Genomic DNA, 12,238 nt, shown 5'->3' with positions numbered 1-12,238 from the left:
ACCACAGACTGAGGGGGAAGGAAATCGAAACCCCGGGAATGAGAGTGAGGGGACTATCACCACTGGAGATCCGCCCGAATCCCTGGAGTGACAGGGATCAGAGTCTCGTAGTCCGAGGAGGCAGGATCCCAGTGCGACAGGACATGATGCAACAGGGGGTACAGATGTAGCCTGGTCCAAGGAAGGAGATGCAGAGTGGATGCCATCTCCCCCTGACTCTGCAACCAGAGATGGGCAGACACCCGGGACTGGGATAGAAGCCAGGAAAGGGGACGAAACAAAGTCAACTGGCGCTCCTGCGAGAGAAAAACCATGTCCATGTCCATGCGGAAGAGAGCCCCCAGGAATCTCAGGGACTGGGAGGGCACCAGGGAGGACTTCCTGTGGTTGATAAGGAACCCAAAGGAACCCAGCAGAAGACACACCTGGTCCACATCCGAAAGAGCCTGTGAAAAAGAAGGAGAGACAATCAACCAGTCCTCCAGATATGGAAACACCCGCAGCCCCCTGGAATGAAGGATACCCACCAGAGGGGCCAAGAGCTTGGTGAACACTCTGGGCGCCGACGAAAGGCCGAAAGGGAGCACCCGGAACTTATAGTGCAGAGCTCCCACAGCAAATCGGAGAAAACGCTGGTCTTCCGGATGGACAGGAAGGTGCAAATACACATCCATCAGATCCAGGGATGCCAGGAAGCCCCCCGGCAGGACCAGAGGCAGGATGGACTGGAGCGTCACCATCTTGAACGGACGATGGACAACGAAGCGATTGACCCACTTCAGATCCAAAACAGGACGAAGATCCGAAGTGTCTTTCTTTGAGACCAAAAAGAGGATTGAATAGCATCCCCTTCCCCTCTCCAGAGGAGGAACCTCCACAATAGCCTTCTTCTCCAACAGGAGCCGCACACCTGTCAACAAAGCATCTCTTCGCAGAGGAAGACGGGGCAGGGGAGTCTGAACAAAACCAGGAGGAGGAGGAGGAGAGGAAAACTCGAGCCGGCAACCTTTCGAAACAGTCTGAACCGCCCAGGCATCCGGAACTGACAACCACTGGGCGCGGAAGGACTGGAGGGGACCACCAACTGGCAAAGGCAGAAAGTCATTGAGAAGAGGAGGAAGCGGGGGCGGCAACACTGGCAGCGGCCCAGGGCTTGGCACTTCCCGTGGCCCCCCGGCCATTACCCCTGCCACGAAAGGGCTGAGAAGCACCTCGAGCAGGAGGCCCAAAAGCGCGAAGGTACCCAAACCCACGACCCCGAGACGGAGGGCGGACCGGAGCCACCAGCTTGCGGTTCTCAGCAGACTGCTTGACCATACGCTCCAGCTGAGGACCGAACACCTTGGAACCTTCAAAGGGCAACTTAAGGAGGACCGACTTCTGGGAAGAATCCCCTTCCAGGAACTCATGCAAATATGGCGACGGGCAGCAATGGAAGCACCAGAAGCAGCCGCCGCCGCCCCCAAATTGTCAAAGGAAAGATCCGACAGGTAACGCACCTGCAACTCCATCAGAGACAAAAGAGGCGTGGCATCCTCGCCGCCGTCCAGCAGAACCGACAGGGACTGGAAATCCTTAAGGAGCGACTGAACCATATAGTTAGAATACGCAGTCGCCCGGACAGAAAAATTAGAAGCAGCATAGGAACGCTTCACCGCCCCCTAAACACGCTTATCCACAGCGTCCACAGGAAGGACGCCTCAGAAACGACTAAACCCTGAGAGGAAAGGCCAGCCATCAAATTACCAACCTTCACAGCCTGAGGGAACTCAATAGCAAAACCCTCAAGAGGGTAACGCCTGGACAGGAAACGAGGAAAAGTAGACTTGTCCACCTCCTTCCATTCGTGAGACAGCACATTGCGTAATGCCCCATGCAAAGGAAAAGAGTCAGGAGCAGGCTGGACATACTGCGTAAAAAAGTCATTCTCCAAGACAGCATCCGCAGGAGGAGAGAAGCCCAAATTGGACCGCACATGGGTGAACAGTTCAGCGAGCTCAGTACCCTGAACAAATCGACCGCATACACCCTCATCATCATCAGGACCATTGTCATCCTCAGCAGCAGCCTGTGGATCCAAAGCGACATGAGGCACCTTGGGAAGAGGCCCAGCCGCATCCCTAGTCAGGAAAGCAGCAGCCACAGCCTCATTAATAATGAGGCGCAGGGCATCAAGAGGGGCAGCAGAGGAAGAAGCCTCGGAATCCATGCCAGCAACCAACCCAGTCCAAAACACCAAAATCAGGCAGAAGCAAGGACAAAAACCATGCAGGAAGGACCCCATTTAAAGGACACGAAGTCCCGAGGCCACGAAATCCCACGAGAGCTGGAAAAGCGGGCCGGCACAAAAGGCACAGCCAACAGCCAGACTCGCCCCCCAAACGCACCGTGAAACACGAGCGCCGCACCTCCACACTTAGAAACCCCTGCCAGCTAAAGCAGGGCACCCGGGGAATCGAAAAAAGAACCAGTAAAGGCAGCTGAAGCAGGCCAAAGCAACAAGGTAAGAGCGGTAATTGAAAAACGTCCGCTGACGCGAACCGCGTATCAAAAGGCAGACCGCCGGCAGAGGCAGCGCGGGGGAACACACAGAAGCAAACAACGGGCGGCCGCTAGAGCAGGCCGCCAAAATAAAAATAAAAGGAACTTACCAAACTCGAGGCAAACTCCGACACAGCACAGCACAGCCAGGCAACAGGCACCCGCCGCAGAAAAAAAAGAACAGGATGTTTGTTAATGCACTTCCCCCTTTATAGTCACGTGATGGTGATGACATCCTAGGGGGAAGTGCAAACAGCTCAGCTAGGTAGGGGTTTCTGTAGAGCAGACTAGCTGCTCACTTGTCAGGAATGGGACGGGGAGACAGGACGAGGAGGTAATGTAGTACTATCTCTATCAGGAGCGGCCGGCACAGGTAACTGCAGTGGGGCTGGTCAGGGGGTGAGGCGAGTGGGGGAGGGGGGAGTGGACAGATGATGGGATAGTGAAAGTAAAATGAAAAAATAAATAATACCACTTAGCTTGCGCTTGCCCATCGCCGACTGCGATGCGGCGAGTGCAAGGTAAGTGGGTTTTTTTTTCCTTTGACCTTCCCGTTGTCCGGCCATTCGACGCACCCAACTGCCCTGCCACGGCCTACCCCACCGCCTCACTACAGTTACCTTTGCCAGCCGCGCCATAAAATCCGTCCAGGAGCCACAAGGGGAAATGGGCTGGAACTGAAAGAGAAAATGCAAATCCAGTAACCAAAAGCTGGAAATACTAGCAGAGGAGGGTGCCCCGGTGTACGCTATGGGGAGGGAGATTGGGGTTTTACCCCTCTTTATAAATGTATTTTGTGATAAATAGTTGGGTGCAGGTGCTTTCAGTCGGGTATGGTGAGGTGTCTGTTGGATTTCACCATTAATTTTTGCAAACAGACAAAAAACTAAAAAACGCTATTACACAAAATATTGTGCTTTCTCTCATTTCGTACCCCTACCAATCCACATTCTCTCCCTTTCTCGTTAAGTCCCTCTTGTGCACCATACGTGTCCTATAATGTATTATAACATTGTATGCCAGCGTGATTGTTGGGAAAATCTGGTTTACATCCCCCCAGTCTTACTGACCAAGCTGTGCCTCTAAACTTGACAAACTATTTGGCAAAACATCGAATTTGGACAAGTATGCAACAATAGATTAAAGTTTTGGGTGTCACGAAGAGGCTGGGCCACGAAGTCAGGAGGAGCTGACACAACTTGCGTTCTGCCATCAAAGAGCAGGTTTGAAGTAGTCAGCAGCAAAATGTGTTTTGGGAGTTGGGGGGGGTTCTTAGGGGAGCAAGTACAGAGCCAAAACCCGGCCCTATGAAATAGTGAATTGAACCACCTTCCAGCTTGAAGCCATCTCTGGAGTTTCTAAAATAGATACATTAGATCCTATTTCTTGTGCTCCAGGCCAGATCTTTACAAAGTACTGATACAAATTTATGTACATTAAACATTAGTTTAAACGTTTTGCTAAATATAAAATAAACTGAGATGTGTTTATAAATTGTCATTTACTAAGGAACTACTCAAAGTAGTATTTTTTTTTAAACTGCATGCCATGATTCGCTCCAGGTGCTCTCATTCCCACCACTAAGGGGACTGCTTGTGGGATATTTTATGATTTAAATAGGCCTCTGTGCCATCTGCTGTACTCATTCGAGCCATCTGCCCTGACCATATATTGACTTCCAGCCTCTTTGACACTATTTAGAAATTCTGTTTTATTCCAGATCCATTGCAGGTTTTGTAGAAGTCAGTCTGCTTTTCTTGTTGAAAACTCCAGCATGCAATTCCTTGCTCACTGCAGGGGTGGCTCCTCCACTAGGGCGTCGCGCCACTTCCTTCTCGCAGTGCGAGAAAGCCAAAACATTATATGGTAATAGCTTGTAGTGTTACCATTTTATGTTTGCTTTGCACTGGAGGTGTGTGGGCGGGGCAGCTCTGCTCTTTGAGCAGGACAGGAGAGAAGTGGTTTGCCCACTCCTGAATGCGCAATCACTGTTTGGTCGGCCCTCTCGCGCACCCAAACCAGCCAAGCGCACTCTGCCCTTCTCGAACATGGCCACCCCATTAACCCCTGGCTGGGCACTGTATTGCGATTGGCTTAGAGGAGGGAACCTGGCTGCCTGCTTCCTGGTCCTGTCGGAGGCAGGAAAGCAGCAGAGCAGGAGCATGAAGACGCAGGACCTGGCAAAACGGTAGGTTTTTATTTTTTCAAATTGTGATCCCCTCCCTCTCCACATGACCCCCCTCTCCACGCTCCACCCCCACACCCGCCCCCCACCCGCAAGCCATGCCTGCCACTACTGGCTCACTGCTTTATCTCCACCCTAGCAGGCCAAGGATGGGAGGAGGAATTCAGCAGACCCGTGGTTGGTAGGTGCTTGGCCGCTCTTACCGGAGACATGTGGTCATAATGAGCTCTTTAGGCCCCAGTTTCATTCAGTGTAGCATTGATCATTGTAGTGCTGTCCGTCTTTGACTGTCGCCTTGCTTCCAGAGCATTCTGAGTCTTAGCTTATCTCTTTTCCTTGTGCTACTTTGATTTCTGATTCCTGAGACAGCACCATTTTAGATCATTCCTCCTCATTGAACTTTCACTCCGTCTGCAGTCACCCTTCCCCGAGTCCCTGCCTTTACCTTCGTTCCAATTTCTAGTTTGTTATCTTCATATCTGTGCTGTCCTAGCTTCCAGTTTCCATGTATAGTTTGATCCTTTTTTCTGCAAGTTGTTCTCTTTGTGTTCCCGTCTTTCCTGTAAAGCACTATCCCTCCCTTGCTCCTTGTGTACTGTAGTAAATGTATAGAAGAGGTCCCCGTGGAAGGGAAATTATTTCTGCACAGACAATAAAAAATTCAAAAAGAACTAAGGTAGTACTCAAAGGACAAGGATGTTGTCATTTATTCAACAACAACACATTAAACAATTTAAAGCAATGTTTGTGATCATTTATAGATGAAAACGAGAAATCGAAAGTTTGAAAGGGCCCCAAGGGGGGAAGGGAAAGGGGGGGTGCTCAAAGGTTGTGTGAAAAGTTATAAAGATAGTACACAGATTTAAACAAACTGTACATATACACAATCAACAAGGAATTGCAACTTATTCCAAAAGACAAAACAGCCTACATCAATTAAGGCAAGACTGGGCAATTTTATCAAAAAGAGTGGGGCATTCCACGGTCACGTGTACAAATCAATCATCCGGCACTTTTCCAGTACTTGATTGATTTGTACACGTGACCGTGGAATGCCCCACTCTTTTTGATAAAATTGCCCAGTCTTGCCTTAATTGATGTAGGCTGTTTTGTCTTTTGGAATAAGTTGCAATTCCTTGTTGATTGTGTATATGTACAGTTTGTTTAAATCTGTGTACTATCTTTATAACTATTCACACAACCTTTGAGCACCCCCCCTTTCCCTTCCCCCCTTGGGGCCCTTTCAAACTTCCGATTTCTCGTTTTCATCTATAAATGATCACAAACATTGCTTTAAATTGTTTAATGTGTTGTTGTTGAATAAATGACAACATCCTTGTCCTTTGAGTACTACCTTAGTTCTTTTTGAATTTTTTATTGTCTGTGCAGAAATAATTTCCCTTCCACGGGGACCCCTCTATACATTTACTACTTGACGCCCAGGTCCCCGTGACTGCTTGGGTTCTACCCCCCTTCATAATGCCTTGTGTACTGTGGCTGCATATTTTAGCACTTCACCCTTGTAGTAATGCCTTGCGTGTTCCTGTAAAATCATCGGGATTCATTGACACAGCTGATAATCAAGGTGGTATTTCTTGTCCACTGTCATATGGCTGAGATACCCGCCACCCCCTCTCAACACAATCCCCAAGGATGGGAAGACGGAAACGGTTCTGAACTTTTGGAAGGCGGGAGGGAGTTACCCTCCCGGCCGTATTTATTAAAATATGAAACAAAATTAAAACATTAAAATAACAGTTTCATATCATGTACAATTTCATATCCACATTACGATGTTTTGGCTAACCTTAACACATTTCTAATACAAAGGTTCTCCTAGCCGATACTAACATCCTTACAAATGCATTTCAAATTGAAATTGTACATCCTAACGTTAAGGGCCAACGGCAAGGTCGTAACCGGTGTCAGATCCCTAAACCAGAACTCCCCCCTCACTTGTGAGGGGCGGCCGCACAGAGGACTGCACCTCATGTGCCATACCAATTTCCCTTGTCTTGACGGGGGCCCCTGTTAACTCGACGCCATCTTCGTGGTCGTCCGAGGACTCGTGTGAGGTGTCTAGAAGGTAGCGTAGACCCCCCTCCCCACCCCACACAACTTACCACATCTGCCGTCGCAGATGTCCTGGCCCCGGGAAATTCCCAGGAGGGGCCCGTAGCCCCTCCTATCCAGGGAGGGGCCTTGACCGCCTTCCCTTTCCTTTAGGCGTCCCGTTCTTTAGAAGGGACCGCCTCCCCGTGGAGGGGCCAATGGCCACCTCCCCCCGGGCGCTCCCATCCGTAATGGGTGACGCCCCCCCCTAGGGATCTTCCAATGACTGCTCACCGATCATGACCTTACCGCCACAGGCCGGATAGTTGACCGGCTATCCGGACCCCCCACAAGAACTCCTACCTAAAGGTCATGCTGTAAACTCCTTAACCAGGCTACGAGGTCTCCTATGAGTAAAGAATTCCCCACCCGGGACAAATGGACCCCATCCTCTAGATACATATTGTCCCCCCTGATACAACCATGAGGAATCGAATGCAATGTGCTTGTACGGAACAGTCTACCAAGCTTGTTATTCACCTTTTTCACAGAATGATTTATAGCAGACACTGAATTAGCCCCCCGCCACACTTTTCGTGGAATCATATGGGACCATGCAATCGTGCACCCTGGAACCCTTCTCGCCAACCAACTTACTGTGGATAGTATCGCCTCGAGAAGTAGTCGTCTACCAGTGGTCACCAAATCATTGCCCCCAAGATGCACTATGATTATAGATGGCGGTGACCTTGTCCGCCCTAACAAACCCTCAAGAAAAGGTTGAAACTGGTCAATACAGAGCCCGCCCCTTCCGTAGAAGGTCACCCTGTACCCGTATTCCCCAGCCGTGTGAATCATGTCACCTGCCTTGAATACGTCCGCGGCACGCCTCACGTATGATTGGCCCACGACCCACACCACTCTTTCATCAGCCGGTGATCTCTGACCGCTGGTTCCCAGGTGTCGGGTCGACTGCACAGTCCGCCCCGCCTCGTAGGTTTGCGAAACTGTAACCAAACAAAAACAAGAAGCGTGAGTACATGATATCAGCTTCACAACATGTGCAACCGCACATATCTTTTGTAACAATTCGAGGACCAACGCCCCAACTGTTTCACTTTTTCCACACTCAGACCCCTGGCTGTAGCCTCTGTAGCAGCCCCTATCCGGAAGGAATGGGTCCCGAACTCGCCCGGGTTCAAGCCCGCGGCCGAAATTGCCATTGCAAGCACCCGCTGGAACTGAAACCTCGTCAGTGGGGTGGCATCAGCGTGCCTCAGCAAGGTCCCCTCCCATGATGCCGCCCTCTGCGCCAAATACTCCTCAACGCATGCAACCGGGCACATGGGAGATCCGGGAATCCGCTGGACTACTACACTGTCCCCGATCGCCCCCTGATCGGTCTTGGACCTGCCAAACGAGACAATCATCGTCTCCCCCTTAACTTGAATGTGCTCTCGGCACAGTCCCCCCCCGTATCCTGCTTGTTCTTTGCCACCAGTTCGCTTACCCGCATAGCCCCATGAAATGCTAATGCAAAAGCGGCCCGGAATAACACTGTTTCCGACTGGGATGAACATGTCGCAGGGAGTACGGACAGTAACAGGGCCAACCTTTCCAGACCTATCGGGTGCCTTTCATCTACTCTGCGACCCTCAAGGCGTTGCCACCCACGCAGCGCTTTCTGCACTACGAAAGACGCTGTAGGGTCCTGGATACCATGAGCCCGCGCCATGAAGGAAATGGCGGCCCGATGCCTCTGGGCCGTGGCCACCGATTTGCCTGCCTTATGTAATGACAGCAAAAACTTTATGACAAATTCTTCCTTGCCCCAAAGCTCACTCCTAGCAGAACCCAAAAAGGACCAATAGGAACGGAACGCCCCTTCATATGCCTTCCTTGTCCTGGGTGCTAAACTCTCTCCCACGAGGTTTTGTAGTTCGGGGCACCGAGAGACCAGAGAGCTTCGGGAAATGGTGCCGCCACCGGGTCCGCTGTGGGCAGAAAACCCCAGAAGGCCTGCATACGGAAACGAGAAAGCGCATCAGCAGCCTGATTCAGCACCCCTGGCACATGCCTCGCCCTAAAGAGCACGTTCAATTGCATACATAGTAAAACAATTTCTTTGAGCAATCTCAGAATCCATTTGCATCGTGCTGCCTGACTATTGATACACTCAACCACGGTCATGTTATCAGACCAGAACACCACAGAGTGATCCCGAAACCCCTCAGGCCATGTTTTCAAAGCCACCAGAATAGGGAACAGTTCGAGAAAAGCAATGTTACTTGTAAGCCCACACTCGTGCCACCATGACGGCCACGTTTGAGCCGACCAGTGATTACCAAATATGGCGCCAAAGCCTATACTCCCCGCCGAATCTGTCCACAGCCCCAACTCCTCGGAGGACACCGCGGGCTTGATCCAGACAACCCGACCATTGAAATCCGCCAGGAATGCCAACCAAATGCGCATGTCCTGGCGAATCTCTGCTGAGAGCCTCGTGTGGTGGTGCCCCTCTTTAAGACCGACCATGGCTTGTGCAATCGAGCGGGAAAACGGACGGGCCATTGGCATTATTCTAAGGGCAAAATTCAACTGACCCACAGTCTGCTGTAATTGATGCAAGTCCACCTTAGTCTCCCTAATGCATGCTTCAAGCGAGGCCCTGAATTTCCGCGCCTTTTCTTTGGGCAACCGGAAGCAACCTTCTTCGGAATCGAGCTCTATTCCAAGAAACTCGAGCGAAGTCGATGGCCCCACGGTCTTACCTGGCGCCAATGGCACACCAAACTGACTCATCAAACCACAAAATTCTTTTAAAGCCTGTGCACATTCTGGATCCCCGGCTGCCCCCAGGAACAGAAAATCGTCAAGATAATGCATAACATGCTGAAACCCCGTCATTCTTGTGAATGCCCATTGCAGGAAACAACTGAATTTCTCAAAATAAGCACAAGATATGGAACAGCCCATTGGCATACATTTATCCATGTAATACCGCCCCTGAAACATGAAACCCAGGAGACGCTGATCGTCTGGGTGTACCGGGAGCAACCGGAACGCTGACTCGATGTCTGACTTGGCCATCAGCGCTCCGGGCCCCAGGCGATTCAACATGGCGACGGCATCATCGAAGGATGCGTACCGCACCGAACACACCTCCGGGTCTATCGCATCATTCACCGAAAGACCTCTCGGAGCTGACAAGTTATGTATCAATCTAAACTAACCCGGGTCCTTCTTGGGGACCACTCCCAAGGGCGAACAAACAAAATTAGGAACTGGTGGCATGTCGAATGGTCCGGCAACCCGACCCCGGGTCACCTCTTTCCCAATCTTCGCTTGAACCACCGCCGTATTCTGCAGGACCGACAGTTGGTTCCTACAATGCGCTTTACCCTGAAAATTCCCCACCGGGATGCGGAAACCATACGAAAAACCGTCTTGCAACACCCCAGCGGAGACATGATCCGGGTATTCACTGAGCCAAGGAATCATTGCCATGGTATCAACCGGTGTAGGTAAAGGCGCCCCTCGGACTATGTCAGACCTGTTTGGCGCTTCCCCTACTTCTGTTATCACCCGTTTTGGCTCTGCACATGGTCTCGGGATGCGAGGACTGTCCACACCCCCCACAGTCGTGCCTAAACTTGCATGACCCCTGGGGCCTCGTACACTTTCCCCTGTTAAAATTCCAGCAGACCCCTTTCTTACCTGTATTGCCATTCGACCTCGGGTGATGCTCATTACTTGCCCCCGCCCGAAAGGGTGCCCCAGATGAATGGCGGGAAAACTCGCCCCCGTTCCCCCCCAACAATGGCGCCTTTAACATGCCTGAGTTCTCCATTTTTTGCCAAGAAATGGAGTCGTAACAATCCCACGTCAGACACGTGTCGAACTCCTTGGCCTTGCGAAAAATATTATCATAACAAAACCACTGATTGCCCTCATAAGTCTGAGAAAACTCCATAATACGTGTCTGGTACACGGGTAACTCGGCCAACAGTTCAGGCCTCCGTTCCCCCATAATTGAAGTGAATATGCCGAATGCTCTGCCCCAATTACCTATCGTCTCATCGACTCTAAAAGCGGCCATTTTGGCGCGCCAAACACTCGGGTGCATAAACTCTTTCTGAACTTTCACGTGCTCAATCTCGTAATGATCAGTTAGCAAGGAAAACATGTTTACATATTTCTCAGCCCATATCCGCTCTTTGATTTCCATCGGGATATGCTGAGCCAATTTCTCCCTTCTCGAGGGTACAGACCCCTTCCCCGCAATTGGCAGTAGCTGCTTACCTGAGCTAGAAGCTGTAACCGTAGTTGCTGCCGAACTCGTGCCCGCTGCGGGTTGACCCACTGGAGCCTGCGGGGGAACAAAAGGACAAGGTGGTTTTGCGGCCTCCCGTGACTGCCGCAACTGCCTCATTAATTGCTTGGCCTCCTCGGCCGTGTCCCCTGGAGCCACGGAACCCCCGCTGCTATTACCCAACCATGCCGCCAGCTGGGCAGCCAACTCCGGGGGCATGTCCCCCTCGTTCACCGGGGTAACCACCACAGGGATCCGCTGCCCCTCGACGGGAGTCTCCGCTGGTCTGGGAGGGTTCGCCGGGGGAGCCTCCGGAACCGGGACCTCGTCCTCATTTGCCCCAATCCTGGCCCTCTTCCTTCTCCCGGCCGGGACCTCCACCGGGACGGTTCTTTTTGGCCTTCCCGCACCGTCCCTGGCCGCCATTTTCCTCTTCATCTCCGCCATGTCTTTCACCAACATCCGGAGCATTTGGTCGGTGCTGACCTTCTTTGCGACTCTTTTGCCCGGCATTTTCCTCACGTAGATGGAAGGTCCTGGACTAGACTTGTAGTGCTAGAAGAGAAAAAAGAGAAATTACAAATTTCAAAATTGGCTCTTCGTTCCGTCTCGAGCTCACGTGCAGCGGGGAGGTGCAGCTTCAGAGCACAGGAACAAGAGGATGCTCCCTTGGCTTATTGCTCCTTTTATTCTTCTTTGGCGGGCGTAAACCCGCCTCCTCCCGCCTCTGGGGGGCGTGGCTGACGGCTTCAGTGTCTAGGACAACCCACTCTTGGGCGGGAAAAAGCGCGCCCCGGCTACGCCGCTTTGGGCATACCAGCCGAGACGCGCCTCCCGCCAAAAATGGCTTCCCGGGGGGATCGGGGTACTCCACCATACGTTCGGGGGGACCGAGTGGTCGCCCCTTTCCAGTATTGTCTTTAGGCTACTTTTACAGCATCACCATAGGTATCAGCTCCACAGATCCTGCCTTTGCATGTGTATCCTGTATGTGGGCATGTGTGTCAGTATCTGTACCAGTAATTGTGGGTGAGGAACTTCCTAAGCTTCAGTCTTACCGTGTGGACCTCACAAGTGCTTTATCCTACTTACCCTTAATTGGTAATGGTTCTATGCTTGTTTTGCATGTCCTGGGTATTAGTTATTCT

Source organism: Lissotriton vulgaris, chromosome 7, assembly GCF_964263255.1.
Source record: "Lissotriton vulgaris chromosome 7, aLisVul1.2, whole genome shotgun sequence".
Classification (NCBI taxonomy): domain Eukaryota; kingdom Metazoa; phylum Chordata; class Amphibia; order Caudata; family Salamandridae; genus Lissotriton; species Lissotriton vulgaris.
This window is presented reverse-complemented; position numbering follows the sequence as displayed.